General features: G+C 38.3%; 1 pseudogene; it reads right to left on the reverse strand.

Moving 5' to 3' along the window:
- Window positions 1–4830: 4830 nt before the first annotated feature.
- Window positions 4831–5691, reverse strand: LOC109268188 (cysteine and glycine-rich protein 2-like; annotated as a pseudogene).
- Window positions 5692–6344: the final 653 nt, after the last annotated feature.

Below are 6344 nucleotides of genomic sequence, written 5' to 3' on the forward strand. Positions count from 1 at the left end.
CTTTCTAGTTTCTATTTTTAGTATATATCTCTTTTTTATTTCACAGCATATGTACGACTGATAACTGTAATTTCCAATTAAATGAGGATAGCACTTTATGCCCTAATACTTTTCTATTTCTTATATTTCTTATACTCAAACATATGTCTTGAAATCCAATCTTGAATTTGCCTACTTCTCCATCAGTCTCTTAAAATTTGTCTTCTTCATTCTAAATCCTACATCCTAAAATTTTGTAATTCACTCCATTTTTATGGCCTTTACCATAGTTTATGCCAATATTGTCGATCATCTGAATCATTTTTTAGCCATCAGGCAAGTCTCCCTTCTTCAAATATGGCTTCCCTTCCAAGCTATACTCTGATAGAAGCAAAGGGATATTTCTAAAACTAAAATGACCTTTTAGTATTCTCATACTTAAAACCTTTTATAGTCTCCTATTAATCTTAAATGGAGCCAGCTTCATGGGCATGTGACACGAGCATGCACAAGGTCCTGCTTTTAGAAGGGCCCCATACTTGATTTAATGGTCTGCTCTATGTTCTTGAAATTCTTAATCTTTGAAAAAAGAGCGCTGTACTCTCATTCTGCAAATTAGAGAGCCAGTCCTACTCATAGATAAAATTTTCATGTCTTAATATAGCTTATAAGATGTTCATAACTAGGTGACTCTCTGTCCCTTCATCTGCTCCTATTTCTCTTTTTGCCTGAAACCCCCACACCACAGCACACAGCACACACACACACACACACACACACACACACCCCTCAGGCATTTACCCTCTATCTCCAACCCTCTATTAAACTACTTTTCGATCTGTAGATCAGCTTCAAAATTACTTTCTCTGAGAAGCCTTGCCACATACCATTCCATAACTAGCCCCAATTACAGACTGTCTCTGCTTCTCTCATATGGCACTCGTCTCTCTATGGTAGCTGTTATTTGCTTCTTTTTATATCTTCCAGATGATGCTAAGGTCCGTGACACTGTTTACTTTATCCATAGTATGTTATAAAGATATTTATATGTACTTAATACTTAATTGCGAATGGGTAACAGTTTTCTTTTCTTTCTTTTTTTAATAAAAATAAACAGATAAATGCTAAAACTGTCTACTTATTATGGACCTGTACCAGCAAATGAAATATAGTTATTATACTTCCACTGATCAGATTTGCATATCTACCAAATTCAGAGAGACACCAGCATCTTGGTTTTTTACTTCTACAAGTATCATAAGAAAAGAGAATATTTTTTCAAACCAGAGCACAAGTCTTAAAATGATAGCATTTATCATTGACTACTCTCTCTCTCTCTCTCTCTCTCTCTCTCTCTCTTTTTACTTTTATGGGGATGGTTTTTTATGGTTATACAAGTATTATTATTATTATTCTGAAAAAGCAGTCTATTGCTAGCTAAACCCTATGATGAAAACCAAAAGAAGTGAAAAATTTAAGGTCAATTTTCCTGTTACTATGATTTTTAAAATAACCCTATTTGTTCCATGTAAAATAAAAGACAATGGGAGAAATGGTATTTTATAAATGCATAGAAGACAGAGATATCCCAATGTTTTTGTTTTGTTTTGTTTGTAAAAGAATGAGCACCATGGTACACAGTGCTTGAAAGGCATTGCAAAGTAAGCGTCTGCAAATGTCTGGAGTGGATGGGGGTAAGAAATACCTCTCCACCACACAGTTTTATCCTAATGCCTATCTTCATCGAGCTCCTCAGAGGTGTTAGGCAGTAAGATAAACCTGAATTGGCTACAGCTTTGCCAAATTATCTAGACTTTATTATCATCACTCACTGAATGATGATCATCATTCTCATGAGCTAATATTTACTAAAGAATCCACAAAGCTCAAATTGCTAAAGGAATTGCAATCGATAAGAATCAATACAGTATCTTAACTTGATTAATTTACAACTTTTAAATTTTATTTTATTTTTTTAATTTTTTTTTAACGTTTATTTATTTTGGGGACAGAGAGAGACAGAGCATGAATGGGGGAGGGGCAGAGAGAGAGGGAGACACAGAATCGGAAGCAGGCTCCAGGCTCTGAGCCATCAGCCCAGAGCCTGACGCGGGGCTCGAACTCACGGACCGCGAGATCGTGACCTGAGCTTAAGTCGGACGCTTAACCGACGGAGCCACCCAGGCGCCCCTTAAATTTTATTTTAAACTGTGTCAAAGAAGGGTTCAGGACCCTCTTCCTTGGTATGCAAACGAAAATGTGATTTTACTTCCTTAAGACTCGTCATTTATGCTTCTGCAAAGTGATTTAGCCATATGTCCATGTAGTTCCATTAACCTCAGAGCATTTCTCATATAGTTAAAGAAGTGAGCAGGAAGATTAAGTTAGGTAGAAACTTGCAGACACTATAAGCTTTTGTGAAACCAATGCAAAACAATAAAACATAGGATGAATTGCAAAATAATGCAGTGAGAAATCCAAGAAAAATCATGTGATCGTATGTACGACTAGCACCCAGGAAGGAAGGATCTGTATGCCGGGCACAGATATGGCACCAGCACAAAAGACAGGTGTTCTCATTCGCACTATTCTATAACCTTATTTGGGTACACCTTGGGGGCAGGGATGGGGGTGGGAGAGGGATTGCCAGTCAGATCCGGGCAGTGTTCATTAGAGAAGCAGTGACAAGTGATAACAGAAACTCGTTTTTCCCTTCCAAGAACTATCTGCTAAAGGAGAGTTGTCAGTCAGCCTTTGGGAATCTTTGCCTGTGTGCAGATGCTACTGTTCTCTCAGTGCATAATCAGGTCTGTCATTAACACCTCCACAGTTTCCTATATTAAGCAGAGAAGAGAGTGTTTCCCTCTTAAGGGGCATCTAAGTGTCTTGCTAGGCCATAGTCAAAAATAAAATGGTAATTCTTTCCGGGATCTCATTTATGCTTTTCTCGTGTGAAAATTTAGGTTCCTCCTCAATATTTTGGCAAGTGTTTCAAATTGTCTAAACATATACCTGCCTAAGAAAATGGTAGGCTAATTAGCTAGGCAATGGACGTTTCCTCACCCTGTGCTCACTTTCACGACTTATTTTTAATGCTGTTCTACCCTTGGCTATGAGAGCTCACTATTTGCTGAATGTTTTCCCTCAAAGTTTAAAAAGGAAAGAAAAAAAAAATAACCTCAAAGTCCTATTGATTCTTCAAGCATGTTCTAGTTTTGCAAGTTAGAGATGGAATGGCTAATTAATTTAAGGTTGAAGGTTGATTTCCTGTTCTCCTCAAAAGCAAGGATAATAGGTTATACTTATTTTGTAATAAATAACTTAGAAATTATTAGACATAGGGATGCCTGGGTGACTCAGTCCCTTAAGCATCAGACTCTTGATATCAGCTCGGGTCATGATTTCAAAGTTGGTGAAATCAAGCCCCGTGTTGGACTCTGCACTGAGCGTGGAGCCTGCTTAATTAAGATTCCCTCTCTCCCTTTTTCTCAGCCCCTTCCCTGCTCTCTCACGTGCATATGTGCATGTGCTCTGTTTCTCTCTCTCTCTCTCTCTCTCTCTCAAAATAAGTAAATAAACTTAAGAAAAAAAGAAATTGTTAGACATAGAATACGTACTCGGGATATACCTTTAGAATCTAAAAGCTGCAAAGCCAGGGCTGATATGGGTAAATATGATGCGGTTTTTATCGCCTTGATGACAAAGCGATAGTCACAAACGCCTGGTTCTTCCACTGGGCACAGTTGGACTATACTCTTAATACTCCGGTTTGAGTCAGGTGTGTTCAGGTGACTGGCCTCAGCTTATGAAATATGTGCAGAGGTAATCTGTTGTCTTTTGAGTGGAAGCCTAAAGAGCCAGGATTGCATGCTGTATTGCATTTCCTTCCCTATTAATTGTCATATCTCAATCCTGAAAGAATGAGATAGGACTCTGCCAGCCTTCAGGGCTTACAATTAACAGAACCTCCTGCCAGCCTATATCAAACATATGACATAGATGAAAAATAAACATTTGATGTTTGTAGCCATTAAATTTGGGGATTATTTGTCACTTCAGTATAACAGCCATCCCAACTTAGGTGAAGTGAGATCAAAATTGATCTAAAAGAAGGAAAAGGAGTTAATTAGAAGAATGGAAGGGGAAGAGTGTTCTAAACATAGAGGGGTATCATAGGTAAAGGGACAAACAGATTTCAAAGTCCATTACTGGGGGAGAAAACACAAAATTAATCACTTGTGTTTGAGCAAATCAGCAGAGAAATCTCTAAGGGTGGGTTTTTAACCACACATTGGAGGCATTGAACAGCACTGGTGAAGTTTTCAGTGGAATATGGTATGATAAGACACATCAAGCATATATTGGAAAGAATCAAATTCTATTTTCCTAGAAAGCATATGCTTCCTGGAAATCTTCTCTCTGTTACCCTCCCTACTCCTTTCTGTTGCTTCTGACAATTACAATCTGTGAGGACTCCTCAAACTCAGCTTTTGACCTCTCAGAAAATCTGTAGACTTTTTTGGGTACCTTTTATAGCCTACATGTATTTAAAAAGGTGAACAGGAAAATTAAGCCATAAAATGATGTGAAAAGTTTTAACAAAATTTAGGATCTTTTCCCAATTACAAAGCAACACAAATAAGGTTGAAACTTCATGGAATAAAAGTTGTAACACACTGTATTTCTTTAATATTAACTGAAATGCTTTTGAAATATTATATTTGAATTGTAAATATCACGTGGTGCTTTTTATTTTCAAGCTGAACTTTTGTTTAAAATGTAAAAGAAATGGTTCTTGAAAATACTGATGAATCGGGCAAAAGGATGTAGTGTTCTCCTCTTGCTGGTCAGTCACCCATCCATGGACAGGATGATAGTACTTATGTGCTCATAGAATTTTACAGTAGTTAGATCACGTAGATCAGTGCATGTAGTTAGATCAGTGCATGATCTTAGTTCTGGGTTTACACCTTTAGTGAGCATGAACAAGGGTTCTGTTCCTTGGCCAGAGCCTGTCTCTCGGGCCTAAAGTTCTTTGCATGGTATCCTTTACAATAGGTCTCATCTTCTTTCTTAGAGTTGCTGATTCAAGACCCTTCCCACACTTGGCACATAGGAAACAGTTTCTGTGCTAGGGTTTTCCAGTTCCAGTTATCTTCTCAGCAGTATATACAGAATCCCCACATCTGGAACACTTCTCGGTACCTCTGTATTTCTGAGCAAATTTAGAAGCGTCAGACATTTCTGGGGTACCTGGGTGGCTCAGTAGGCTGAGCATCTGATTCAGCTGGGGTCATGATCTCACACTTCGTGAGTTCGAGCCCCACATCGGGCTCTGTGCTGACAGCTCAAGACCCTGGAGCCTGCTTCGGATTCTGTGCCTCCCTCTCTCTGTCCCTCTCTCACTCTCTCTCTCAAAAATAAATAAATATTTTAAAAAAATAAAATAAAAAGTTGTCAGACATTTCTAAATTGGCTGTGGTCATGTGAGGTTGAACATACTTGGTTTTGATGCCCACCAGCCTCTCCCCACTATCCATGTTGAGTGTACCAGTGCCCCTGCTGTAACCATAGCCTTTCGGCCCATCCTTTCCATAGCAAGATTTGCAAGTAGATCTTTGCATCATGCATCACTGCTCCTGTGCCATCTAATTTTTTCCTGCAACCCATGTACAGAAGGCAGCAGCTGTGGAAGCTTCTCCCATCACCCTGTACCTTTTCTACAGAGTCCCACATTTGGTTCTAGCTCCCTAGACAAGCATTTGAGTTGGAGGTAGGACCACACACCACAGAGGGTAGCTAGGGAGGCAGGGGAGAAGGAGCATTTGTGGAGTCAGGGAACCCAGGGAAGTCTTTACAAGTTTGGATCTCTACACAGCTATTTCACCGAGACTTTATATTTTTACTTTTTCCTAATATTTCTGTATTATCTCAATACTGATTAATTTCTATATTCAATTGTTGGATATTGGTGCTTTAAAAAGCACCAGTTATTTTGGGGGCACCTGGGTACCTCAGTTGGTTAAGCATCAGATGGTTGATTTCAGATGAGGTCATGATCTCACGGTGTGTGAGTCGAGCCCTGCATCAGGCTCACAGTAAGAGCTGCTGGCTTGGAATTCTTTCTCTTTCCCTCACTCTCTGCCTCTCCCTCATTGTGCTCACTCTAAATAAATAAATAAATAAATAAATAAATAAATAAATAAAATAAAATAAAGTTTTAAAAAAATAAAAATAAAAAATAAGAATAAAAACCACTAGTTACTTTTAAATTCTCTGTTGTTATTTGAAATTCTTCTTCTTCCTTAAGAACCATTATTTATTTGTTAATACTATGCATGTTCAATTATTTTTCTCTAGATTCT

The sequence above is a fragment of the Panthera pardus genome, unplaced genomic scaffold (assembly GCF_024362965.1).
Source record: "Panthera pardus isolate Hobbes unplaced genomic scaffold, ASM2436296v1 HiC_scaffold_24, whole genome shotgun sequence".
Taxonomy (NCBI): domain Eukaryota; kingdom Metazoa; phylum Chordata; class Mammalia; order Carnivora; family Felidae; genus Panthera; species Panthera pardus.